At 41.0% G+C, this 13,636-nt stretch overlaps 1 pseudogene across 1 annotated transcript; it reads left to right on the forward strand.

Moving 5' to 3' along the window:
* Positions 1–2,041: 2,041 nt before the first annotated feature.
* Positions 2,042–9,599, forward strand: LOC110298015 (tripartite motif-containing protein 30A-like; annotated as a pseudogene). Its single transcript, XR_015047833.1, has 4 exons — positions 2,042–2,142; positions 5,604–6,066; positions 8,028–8,123; positions 9,262–9,599. The product of XR_015047833.1 is annotated as a tripartite motif-containing protein 30A-like (transcript).
* The last annotated feature ends 4,037 nt before the right edge of the window (positions 9,600–13,636 follow it).

Consider the following 13,636-nt stretch of genomic DNA (forward strand, 5'->3'; position numbering starts at 1 on the left):
GAGGCAAACAAGAGAGGGGATGAGACAGGTGATGGCCGCTTCTCCATTGTTCCTTCACACAGATTGACTTTAATTAACTTATTTTCTCTCTTTCTTCTTTCTTCCTTCCTTTCTTTCTTTCTTTGTTTCTTTCTTCCTTCCTTTCTTTCTTTCTTTCTTTCTTTCTTTCTTTCTTTCTTTCTTTCTTTCTTTCTTTTTCTTCCTTCCTTCCTTTCTCTCTCTTTCATTCTTTCTTTCTTCCTCTCCTTCTTTCTTCATTTCTCTATTTCTTCCTCTCCTTCCTTCCTTCCTTTCTTCCCTTCTTTCTCTCTTTCCTTCTTTCTTTCTTGCTTTCTTCCTTCCTTCATTCCTTCCTTCCTTTCTCTCTCTTTCATTCTTTCTTTCTTCCTTTTTTCCTCTCCTTTCTTTCTCTTTCTTCCTCTCCTTCCTTCCTTCCTTCTTTTCTTTCTTTCTTCCTTCCTTCCTTTCTTTCTTCCTTTCTTTCTTTCTTCCTTCCTTCCTTTCTCTCTCTCTTTCTTCCTTCCTTTCTCTCTCTCTCTCTTTCTTTCTTCCTTTCTTCCTTCCTTCCTTCCTTTCCTCCTTCCTTCCTTTCTTCTTTCCTTTCTCTCCTTCTTTCTTTCTCCCTTCGTTTTCTCCTGGGAAAGTTTCATGTGTTTCCCACACCATCCTGACGTAACCATGGCTGAGGATGGCTTTGAGCTCCTGATCCTCATTCAGCCAGCTGCAAGGCAGTGGCATCCTGTGCTGGTTTGAATAACAATGGCCCCCAAAGGCTAAGATATTTGGATACTTGGTTCTCAGTTATCAGGACACTGTTCAGGAAAGATTAGGAGTATGGCATTCTTGGAGAAGGTATGGCATGGGTGCAAGCTTTCGGGATTCAGTAGATTCCGACCACCACCACCATTCTCTCTCTGCCTCAGGTTTGTGTCAAGATTGTGTCTCAAGTTGTGACTTCTCACTTCCTGCTCCAGCACCCTGTCTCCCTGCCTGCTGCCTTGCACCCCACAGTGGTGCTCATGAACACTACTGTGAGCCCCAAATGAAACACTTTCCTTACAACTTGTCCCAGTCATGGTGTTTATCACAGCAGTAGAAGAGTAACTAGGACAGACCACATGCAAGAGCCACCACACCTGATTTTGTACAATGCTGAGGGTCCACCATTAGGCTCCATAATGGGCAAACACTACTCTCAGAGAAGCCCATTCACAGCCCTACAGACTTCCACCTTCTAGTCAGGGAATGTTGTAGCCGTAGCACTAGTCTTTAATACAAATCCTAAATCAAATGACCTCCTGAGACATTCTGGTGAGAGACTCCTGGAAGGGGGAAATGAATGAATGGATCAGATCAACACTGTGAAAGGACTAGGTCTTTTCAGCCACAGAATACATAATCTGGGGATATCATGGGACAGCTGGAGAGCCCTCTGCACCTCACTACTCTCTCTGCTGTGAGGGTGGTGAGGTGTTTCTGCCTGGCTCTGCACATTACTCCTCCCCATCCTGTCCCTGCTGGGTGGGAAATCTTGCTTGTGTGGCAGCTTCGCTAAACTGCAACTTCCTTCCTGTTCTCATCCTGTAAGAGTCCAGCTCCAACCTCAGAGGAACACTGCAGCTTTCTGTCCCTAGCCTTGTTTTTCCTTCCCTTTGGAACACACCTGCCACCAGGGCAAAACCCAGGCAGGAGCTCAGGTGCAGGAGAAGCCCATGGGGAAGGCTTTCTTTCCATCACTGGCAGATTTCCAGAGGGGCAGGAACATGTTGGTTGATTGTATCATGAGTCTGAACAAGTGACATAACAAGTTCCTGTAGCTCTGAAAATGTCCCAAATTACTGGAAGGCAGAGCTGACTCCCTCTGGTGGTAAAACCCCAGTTAATGATGGGGTACCACCCTATTGGTTGGTAGTTTGGTAAAAGTTCCTCTTTCTCAGTTCCTACCTTTAAAGTCTGAACTTTCATTTCTCTCCTGGCTCACCAGAGAGCAACTTAGTGACTGAATTCTCAGGAAATAGTCTTTGGCCTCCATTTTCTCCTCTCCACAGAGTTTGGGTCTCTCGGTTGGTGTCTGAAGACGTGAGAACAATTTTAGGGTGCAGAGTTTGGAGGAATTTATAAGAAAACACTGTCTTTGCTCTGGTGAGTTTAAGTTGAAAATGAGAATGGGCTGGGAATAAATAATGCTGGCCTCCTGCTGAATGTTGTGAGGTTGGAGAGCAAGAGAGAGGGGTAGCCTGAAGAGGATGGCTTTCAAAAACTGGAGAAGTCCTGTTATTTTTTCCAGGTGAACTTCAGACTCTTCTTTCTCATCTTTAATTTAGAGTTACACCAAGAACCTCTTGCTTCAAGACAGGCACTTTCTCCTCCCTTAGGACAAGTTAAGCCAGAGTGGTGTTTGGAAACAAGAGCTTAAGGTTTCTCTGTGTAATAGTATATTTACCCATGATTCTATGAATGCATTCCTTTTGCTTCTGTCTCTGTGGTTGGAAGCCCTAATCTTTCTGCAGCTTCCTTCCATTTACTTGTACTATTAACCAGCCTCCATTATGTTCTGCTGCAAAATACACTAGGACAATGGTGGCACAGAACTCGTGGAAGCAGTCAAGCAATGTGTTAGTTAACTAAAGGTCCACTCAAAAGAGGGAACCCTTACCTGACACTGCTTGGGTAACCAAGAACCAGAGAGTATATACACATATGGTAAAACACTACTGGTCCAGAACACACACACACACACACACACACACACACACACTTTGTTTTGAGTTGTGAATGTGTATGTCTGCCTATGTGAATATACATTTGAAGGGAAGGAGAGCCTCTAGTGGCAGAGGTGTGCTTGGTTGTCTGAAGCTGCAGTTACAGGTAAGTTGATGGGACCTGTGGTATGTGGCTGCCAGGAATAGAACTGGATCTTCTGTAGGAACAATAAGCACTCTTGACCACTGAGCCCTTTTTCCAGTCCTAAGTATGGCATTTTCTTGATTCATTTTATTCATTATTGATTTAATGTTATTTTATGTGTATCAGTGTCTTACTGGATATGTGTTTGTTCACCACTTGAATGCCCTGTGCATAGAGATGCTGAAAGAAGGTGGCAGTTACAGAAAGTTCTGAATCATCTTGAAGAACTAGGAACAGAATCAAGGTTTTCTGAGAGAGCTACCAATGAGCTAAACCCATGAAACATCTGTCTAGCCCCTCCTATAGACATTGTAACAATATTCAAGCCCGAGAGGTCAGGTATCCTCATGTAATTGCACCAAATTCAATTTCTTTCCATATTTTTATAGTTCTGTGAGCAGATATTTCATCTTACAGTGATTATTTCCCTATTATGTTCATTCTTGGTTTTGATGACTTCATAAATATAGTTATTCTTCTTATTTCTTTTCCTAAAGTTGTTTATTCATTTATTTTCATCTTATGTAAATAGTGTGTCTGCATGCAAATCTCTGCACCATATGCATGTCATACCTACAGAGGCCAGAAGAGGCTGGAAGATCCACTGAAACTGAAGCTACAGGGGCTGAGAAAGCTACATGAGGGCTGGGAACGGAGCGATGGATCTCTGCAAGAGTAGACTGTGCTCTGGCCACTCGAGGATCCCTCCAGAACTTTCCCTTTGTTCCAATTTATCACTGTTTTCAATAGAGTCATAATAGCATTGAGCTTGCCATCCTCTGCCCTCAGCCTCCCAAGAAACTGGATTTAGAGGCCTGCACCAACAAACCCAGCTTCTTCATTTCCTTTCCAGGTTACTCACTATTTGTGACTTTTCTTCTTTCTTTTCTTTTCCTTTTTTTTTTTTCTTTTTGAGACGGGGTCTCTTTGTATAACCCTGGCTGTCCTGGATCTCACTCTGTAGACCAGGCTGGCCTTGAACTCAGAAATCTACCTGCCTCTGCTTCCCAAATGCTGGGATTAAAGGCATGCGCCGCCACTGACTGGCTTTTTTTTTTAAGATTTAGTTATTTATATATAAGTACATTGTAGCTGTATTCAGACACATCAGAAGAGGGAGTCAGATCTCGTTACAGACGGGTATGAGCCACCATGTGGTTGCTGGGATTATAAATCAGGACCTCTGGAAGAGCAGCCAGTGGTCTTAACCACTGAGCCATCTCTCCAGCCCGTGACTTTTCTATATGTGATATTACAACTTGCATCTTTACTGAGCTCTTTGGCTTTTCTTTCATCTGTAAGACAACTCTTAGCTGCATGCGTTTTATTTTGTTTTTTCAATTTTCACTTATTCCAAGTACTTGCCCTGCTGTGATGAATAGAGGTGAAAAAATAAGTTTGCTTGTTTTATGCACAATTTTAAAGAGAAGGCTTTCTATGGCCCCAATTTTGTTATATGTTAGCACTGGGCTTATCATTTTTGGCTTACCAATATGGACATTTACTTCTATTTCTAGACAGTTTTAGAAATGCTTTTCCTGAAAAACAGCATATATTTTCAAATACTTCGCAGGCAAAGAATGATAAGAGTTTCTTTTGTGGAGACTGAGTGTTGTGTCAATGAGACAAGGTATCTGTGTAATGCTGGGTGTCCTGGAACTCACCTTGGATTCACAGAGATCCTCCTGCCTTAAAGGCATTCAACGTTATCACCTGGCCAGCAGGGAGTTTCTTGTCTTCAGTTTGTCAGTGTGGTGTGACTTGTCCATTGGTTTTTCATGCTGAACTAATATTACATGTTATTGGGGGCACAAAATTTGTATCCTTTGAAGTATAGTTTTTGATATGGTCTTGAACTCAGTATCATGCTGGCATACGTACCTGGTATCACCCATCAATGTTTTTGCCAAATTTCTCTACCATGATAAAATCTTAACATTTGCAGATACAAGATTCCTCAGAATACCAAGTAACTAGGGTCATAATTCCACACAACCTCTGTTCTGGCTACCAGTTGTCTCCTAGTGGCCACCACTTTTTTTCTTTGGTGACCAATATGTGTTAGAGCAAGCATCTAAGAAAGAAGACTCCAGAGGGATGATTTTCATCTTCTCAGTGTATTGAAGACAAATGTCTTTCTTAAGTGATCATCCCTATACATCTAGTGGAGAGATTAATGTAACCTGTGAACAAACACAAATGTACTCTTTTATTAGATGGCAATCAGAGAAATCATTCTGTATGTGCATCAGGACATGGGAATGATTACATTACAGGTCAGCACTAGGTATTTCTGGTAAGAAACTTGTAAGGAGGTGATCAGAGTGAGTCACACTGACTAATGCTGAGAGAAGAGGAAGTTCAGTGGGCAGAGACATGAGTAGTTTGGTATTTGTAACACTGAAGATAGTGCTGAGAAAGACAGGGAAGGAAGAAAGGTTACACAAGGTTGCTGAAAGGAAACACTTTCTTTTTGCATTTCCATAAAAGTGAAATGACAATCTGTGCATGAAACTTGTTATTTGGGATAACCTAAGAGTATAACTTGAGAGTATGATGAATGTCACTAAACCCCTTCTATATTTCTTCCTTTGTTTTTTTAACTTGTCATTGTAGTCCTTCCTTGACTTCTGCACAGGGTTCATTCGGAACCTCTATTTCTTACATGGCCCTGTTTCTCCATCCTTATCACATAGGCACCTCAACAGAAGTGCTATGAAATAGGATTACAGCAACAATGGCCTCATCAGTCCTCGAGATGATAAAGGACGAGGTAACCTGTCCTATCTGTCTGGAGCTCCTGAAGGAACCTGTGAGCACTGATTGTGACCACAGCTTCTGTCGAGCCTGCATCACACTGAACTATGAGTCCAGCAAAGGCAGAGACACAGAAGAGGGCAGCTGCCCTGTGTGCTGAGTTCGTGTCCCATTTGGGAATCTGAGAACTAATCGACAAATGGCCAATATAGTTGAGAGGCTCAAGGGATTCAAGTCCATCCAGAGGAGGAGCAGAAGGTGAACGTCTGTGCACAACATGGAGAGAAACTCCAGCTCTTCTGTAGGAAGGACATGATGGCCATCTGCTGGGTTTGTGAGAGATCTCAGGAGCACCATGGTCACCAAACAGCTCTCATTGAAGAGGTGGACCATGAGTACAAGGTAAGAAGCAGGAGGGTACAGGAAACAAAGCATAAAACAGTAACAGATGGGAAAGCTCCACTTTGTGTGACAGGGTACTTACCTGCATATGATAGACTTGAAACTTGATATGTCATTCCATTCTTTTTATAACTTTTGAGACCTAAAAAGACATGATGATTTATTCCACTGAAGTGTAAGTAAATCTACCTGGACAACAAACACTAGGATAGAAAAAAATATTTTAGAACTGTTTCTTTGAAGTTCAGGTGATGTCCAGGAGCAGAACAGCTCCTGATTTATTCCATGGTTATCTCCTTACAATGTTAATGTCAAATTCAGTAGAAGGACCTCAAATGCAGTCAAGAGACTTTAAATAACAGGGTAGTAAACACATGGCACACAGCAGTAAAAAGAATGTGTACATGGCAGGTGAAACGTCAGGGAAGAGAGAAAGGTTTCCATAATAAAATACACAGAGGCAGGTTCTGTGTTGGAACTTTGTTTTTTGTTATTGTTTGATTTGAAGCCCAAATATAAATTCATGCAGAGGGTCTGCAAGGGACTGTGCCAGATGGGATTCTAGAACGTGAAGGAGAAGTAGACATACATCCCCACGCCTAATCCTGAAACATGTGTAACTGATAGCTACTTGAACTGAAAAATTACTTTTCTCCAAGGGAGTCACACTGGGGAAATAAACCATCCTTAAAGAAAGGTCCCCATGCCCAGCAACCGACAGATAGCCAGCACAAAATGCACTGAGCCCTTATTTGGAGGAGGTTCGTTCTCTCATAACGATAAGTCAGAGTTTTTTCCCCCCATCCTTCTAAGTCCTTTGCTTTTATATTATGGTGACAGCTTTTATGATATTCCCTTGTTGGGAATCTGTATGTCTCTCCCTCTATGTGCACTTCATGTGCTCTTTATTTAGCTGTTTTTCTGGTTTCTTTGTTTTGTCATATTACAATGTATTTTTTATTTAACTTACTATATTTATTTTTATTCTGTTATTATTCCTTGTATGCCTTTTTATTTTCCCACAAGAGGCATAAGGGGTGTAGAATTGGATGGGAAGGAAGGTGGAGTGATACGGGGAAGAGTAATGGGATGAGAAACCTTAATCAGAAATATTGCAAGGGACTGAAATAAGAGCTTAGCACTTAAGAGCATTGGATGCTCCTCCATGGGTCTTGAGTTCAGTTCCCAGCAACCACATGATGGCTCACAACCAACTATAATGGTATATCATGCCCTTTTCTTTCATGCAGGCATACATGCAAATAAAGGTTGTACACATAAATAAAAATCTTTTTTAACAAGATGCCTTTAACATACACTGTATGAAAAAAATCTATTTTCAGTGAAAGAAATATATCTTAACTACAAAAAAAATGCACTTAAAAAGAGGAAAAGAAAAAGAAATGTAAACATGGCCATTGTGTTGATGCCTGTTCCATTCCACAGCTCTGGCAGCTGATGCTGCTGGATCTCTGAATTTCAGAAGTACATTTGTCTAAATAGGAATTCCAGGCCAGCCATAGCTACATAGTAAGACCCATTGATAAAAAGAAAAGAATTTGCAGGTGTCAAATAGGACATGGAAGGGGCATATGATATATGTATATACTTATGTGAAAAAAAATCAAAAAATTTACAGAAGTGTCCTGGTTCTATGATCCTGGAAGAAAAATAAAAGGTATATACTTGGTGGGATGATGGACCAAGAGAGATTTCTGTGTCTTTGTCTAAATGGAGATTGTGTCTGTATTAATACAAGTATTGATTGAGATCTGGACTTAAGATTTACATGTTTAGTAAAATCAAAAATGAAAAGAGAGGAATAAAAAATTTACATATTTTATGTATATAAATATTGACACAAGCTTTTTAAAGAAAGAATAGTCTTAGGCTTCCTGACTTTCCAGAAGAGTTTCCTACTAATCATACAACTTGACTCTGCTACAATTTCTTTCTCACAGGAGAAGCTGCAGGCAGCCCTGCAGAAGCTGATGGAAAATGAGAAAAGGTGTGATGAATGGCAGGATGACCTTCAACAGCAGAGAGCTGACTGGGAGGCAAGTGGGACCCTTCTTAAGGGAGTGAGTCTGATGCCCAAGAGGGACCTGGGCAAGAAGCTCTGGGGTCTTTACTTCCTGGGAGTTGATGAGGCCAAGAGGCTTTGATACTCCTCCCAACTGGTTCCCCCGGCTGGAGATGCAGAGTCAGTGTATCACACCTGAGCTGGGCTCTGTGAGGAGCTGGCACCATGGAGGATGCTTGGTCAGAATGGCTGCTGGGTCCTACTCCTGTGGTGGCTTCTGAAACTCCCATTGTTTGGGAAATATGCTTGGGAACAGGCCGCATATGTGTTGCTGAGGTTTAGCTTCCCAAGGGGATTCACAGGAGGAACGAGGATTATTGTAAATGGGAAAAGTGTTTCAGGCACTCTGAGGCAGTAAACTGCTAAATCCACCCTATGCTCCCAGCCTGAACATGCGCACTTCTTGCCACCTGCCCGTGTTCTGGATCTCAAGCAACCTTAATATTTTACTATGCCTTGACTACCTCAATGGTTGGGCCATTCCTGAACCTCCACATGGCTAACACACTTCCCTCCGATATTCCTGAATTAATACTTACTAAATCTATATTTTATCTTTGCTGCCCTGGACCCTACTGGGCAGCCCTCTCGGGGGTGCTTTTTCCCCTTTATAGCTACATTTCAACCATCTCAGTCCTCTGGACCTTCCCGGCTTGGTCTGACTATGGTCTTGTCATGGCCGGATCCCCTCTTCCTCTTTCCTCTGCATTTCTCGCCCAGGAATCCTAAAAGTCCCACCTTTGTCTCCCTGCCCAGCCTTTGGCAACTTCATTTCTCAATCAGAGCCAACTGGGGGCGGATATTGCGGTCCCTGTGTGATTTCAGGAGCAGGATTAATACATTAGAACCAATCCACAACAGGGCACCTGTATGAAAACTGAGTCTCACTCAGCCATCCTACTTTGGATCTGGTGACCTTGGTAGAAATGACCTAAGATCTTTGTTTTGCAATGTCTGAAGAGACATTAAAAGAGGACACATGCTTCCCTAAGAATCCCTTCCCTTTCCCAAGCTCAACTCCCTGTGAAACCTCCCCTCCCAGACCAGTATTTCTCTGTCTCCTATTCCCATTTGGAAAGACTGCATCCCTCTCTCTTTTCTTACCCATGAAGAACCAAATACAGAGCAATGTAGAAAATGTTCAGAGACAGTTTAAAGGATTAAGAGACCTCCTGGACTCCAAGGAGAATGAGGAGCTGCATAGGCTCAAGGAAGAGAAGGAAGAGGTTGTGAAAAGGCTGGAAGAGTCTGAAAATGAGCTGGTGCAGCAGAGGCAGTGGGTGAGAGACCTCATCTCAGATGTGGAACATCAGTTGGAGTTCTCAACCATGGAAATGCTGCAGGTAAGACTGCAGGAAGACCCAGTTTCTGAGAGTCAGGAGACAGGAAACGATTGCCCTCCCTCTTTGCTGCTGTTGTCTTCCTGGTAGTGACAGTGAGCTCTTCCTGAGTCAGTTTCAGAGTCTGGAGGAACTGCTGCATGCATGAATGTCGAAGAGAAATAAATTGCATTTTATTGGTTTATTAATAGTTATGCAGTACAGAAGCTGATCCTTGGAAATCCTTACATCATGGTTATTTATTACTCTACTGTATTGTTGAGCATGTGTGAAGCACATATTCAACCATCAAGTTACTCACTTCACCAGAAATTAAAAGTAGTAGAGGTTGTTTCTCCATGTGATGATTTGAGACTTTCCCCCAACTGCCTCTGATTCCAGTGGAACAGGAAGCTGTATGTGGGGGTTCCATGCAGGATCTCAGAGAGGTTTCCTTGACTGTCTTCCAGTTACTGATATGAAAAGGTGTCTTCTTTATCTACGGAGGTATGAAGTTGGTAGTGTATTTGATCTTTATCACATTTTTAAATAGTTTATACCAAAGTCATTTTTTGTTGACGAATATTTCTGTAGGAATTTGTTTCTTTCATCTAAATTGTTAATCTTGTTGGTTCTAGACCTTGCGAGTTCTAGAAATTCTTCATATTGTTGGTTCTAGACCTTGCTAGTTCTAGAAATTCTTCATATTCCTTTATGCAATATATTTCCATTGTGTTCATTTAATTATAATTGAAAATGTTCATATTAGATAGAATTATGAATCTATGTCTAAAATGAGCTGGTTCACATACAAAGTACAGCCAAAACACTTCATAACCATGAAATTTTATCTCTTGACTAATGAATCTGCTCATTTTTCTCTGCCTCAAGCCCCCGATGACCCTCTTGTAATCTTTACTGTTGTGATATCAAATGTGTACGTGACACATATTTCAAAAATATCATTTAATGTTTTTTTCTATTTCCATCCGGGTGAGTATAACAAATTCTCTGAGTGGAAACAAGTTACCACAAATGGCAAGGCTTCTTGGTTTCAGATGCCTAATATTAAATAAATATTAAAATATGCTGATCACATCAGTTTTATCTATTCATCTGCTGATTAATTCTCTGATTGTCTCACTATTTTATCTACTATAATAATGATTCAGCATACATGAACATACTGAGGACATTCTTCATGAGGACAATTTTGAGAATCTGAATTCAGCTATAACTAGGATAATTAGCTTCATTGAAAGTTTTCTTTTATTATGAGATTTTGTGGATTAATTTTATATAAAATAAATCCATGTGTGGTATCCTGTGTTCCCAGGGCTTGAGAGGGTCTTAGGTATGGAAACAAACAAACAAACAAAATAACTATAATCTTCCTAACCTAGATTCAGATTTGCTGGCTCACCTCTTTAATTCCAGCATTTGGGATGCAGAAGGAAACGAAGTTTAAGTGGGCTCAAGGCCATCCTGGTCTATGTAGTCAGTTGCAGGACAGCAGGGTTACAGAGTGAAACCCAAAACCAGCAAGGTGAAGTGTTCAAGAGACTGCAGAATGTCCAGCCTTAAATAGAACATACATACTGCACCACTAATTCAAAGGCCCAGGGATCATTGCAGAAGAAGGGGCAGAAAGAGTGTAAGAGCCAGATGTGATGGATGACTACAAGGAAAACACTGTCTTCTGGATACAGCTTAGCAGCAGCTCATATGAAATAAGATTAGTTTTGACACCAAGCCTAAGAACTGTGCAAGCCAAATTCAAACATGAAAATAGACTTGCTTAGGAAGTTCACCCACACTCAAGGAGCTACTGAAAATTCTTAACTTTGGGGATGAGAGAGGGGCAAAGTTCTTTAAGAATGTAAAGAACTTCACATATATCTACCAACATCCAGCAGAACCCAAACATACAAGAATTTTGACAGAGGTCTCAAACCCTGAACAAATGGAGAACTGAGATGTCTACTTAATATATCAAAGTGGACCTGCTCAGTCAGGTCTTGATATCTGTTCTCAATAAGCCAATATAAAAGATCCAAATTAATATTAAAAGGAGGTTTACTAAACTGAGACACATTTGAAAGTAAAACAAAGATTTTAAGAACCCTTCTGTCTATCTTCAGATTCCCTAAGTGAGAACAAAGTTTAAATAGAGAGCCAAGAATATGCACATATGTGTAGTCCAAGTCAAGGTGTGGTCCTATCCATCATTCTCCCACCATGATCTGTGTTAGAGTGTCACACTTGAAAGTGGTCAGACAAGTCATTACAACTGTTCAAAATATTTTGAGGAGACCAGTTCTTCCTCTTAATAGAGGAATATGAGATTCTGAAGATATCCTCATTTCTCTGGAGTCTTTGTTTCAATGGTTTGATAGTCAAATTGAGAGACCCACATATCTCTTTAGATCAACTTCTTTCTAGCCAGGACAGTTCAGAAAGAAAAGGAAAATAGAAGTGGAGGGACAAGGCAGGTGGGGTTAGGAAAGACCTGGTTAGCTGGTTTTAAATATTAATGTCCTAAGCTTCTGATCCTTTTTGCTTCCTCAATATTAATATAGCAACTCATATTTAAATGACTAAAATAATTTGGAATTCAGCTTCTTCTACATATGAATTAGAAGTAAAATAATGGATACCTAACAAGTAGCAGGAGAAAGGTCATGTGTTTTTTGTGTTTATGAGTAAGTACATCAAAACCTATGTATGCTTTCAAACTAGTTTCTCCATCTTTGGTCTCCAGTGCCTGGTAGTATAAGTCAAAAAAGAGTCAAACAAAGAACCATGGGTCATATTTATTTCATGTTTTGGAGAGTGGGTGACTGACGTGATTATCTTCTGACTTTGCCTCTGTGGCCAGTAAGAGTGTGACCAGGATTTGCAAGAACAAAAAGAACATATTAACTGTGTTTTCTGCTTCTCCCTAGAATGTGAATAATGTCCTGAGAAGGTATGTCTGGGCTGATAGGAAAGGATAGCCCTATTGTGTGGTGAGAATTATTTGATATTCAACTAGAATAAATATCTTGGGTTTTGCAGAATTTACATATAATGCTATTCTGAAGTTCTAGGAAGAAGAAAGAGAGGGAGGAGAAAGGCGGGCTCTGGATGTTTTGTAACTGCTGAGAACAGATTAGGTTCTGTTTTAGGGGACTGGGTTATGGTGAGTTATAGAGCTAGGCTCAATAGTGGGTTGAAGCAAATGGAGCTACAGGTACTCTCAGATTCCTTGTAGATCCATCATTCTGTCCACGCCATGGGCTTGTATCTAGCTGTGCATCTACACTGAAGTGCTTAATTTGTAGATTTATCTTATTTACAGTATGTCCTCTGTGTCTGCAACATTCACAGAGTTATATAGTGGGAATAGTTCCTATGTGTTTGTGCATTTCTCCTGGGGATAGAGGAGATCCAGATTTCCCTTGTGGTTGTATTTAGATTTTAAAAAAAAAGAGACTTGACTCTGTGGGCACAATATTTCTGCAGTGAAACAGTGGCTGCAGGTGCACCACATAAGTCACAGGATTGTGGAAAGCTTCTCCATTGTGCGTAAAATGTCACATCCCATCTGTCAGCATCAGGCTTCATCCTGACATGTGGAGCTTATGTCAGCCTAAGCGTGTTTTCCTGTCTCCTTTTCCAAATTTTGTCATCCTAACAAGAGAACATGAAGTAACTGGGCAGGGTCATGAGTGTGTTATGTCTCTGGAGTTAGTAGTCTATCTTCTTTTTCTTCTCAGATTTCCTAGGAAAATTCAAGGATACCTATGGTTAGAATGATAGGGAGTCAGTGGTGTCAAAGGTCAAAGGTCGCTCCAATGGAAGAGCTATAGAAAATACTCAAAGAGCTGAAGGGGTCTGCAACTCTATAGGAGGAACAACAATATGAACTAACCAGTACCTCCAGAGCTCGTGTCTCTAGCTGCATATGTAGCAGACGATGGCCTAGTCAGCCATCATTGGGAGAAGAGGCCCTTAGTCTTGCGAAGATTATATGCCCCAGTACAGGGGAATGCCAGGGATCAGGACGGGTCAGGGGGAGGGTATAGGGGACTTTCAGGATAGCATTTGAAATATAAATGAAGAAAATATCTAGTTAAAAACATTTTTAAAAGGTCAAAGGTTTGAGATGTGGAGGTGAATATTTTAT

Source organism: Mus caroli, unplaced genomic scaffold (assembly GCF_978045245.1).
Source record: "Mus caroli unplaced genomic scaffold, Mus_caroli_1 scaffold_8, whole genome shotgun sequence".
Taxonomy (NCBI): Eukaryota; Metazoa; Chordata; class Mammalia; order Rodentia; family Muridae; genus Mus; species Mus caroli.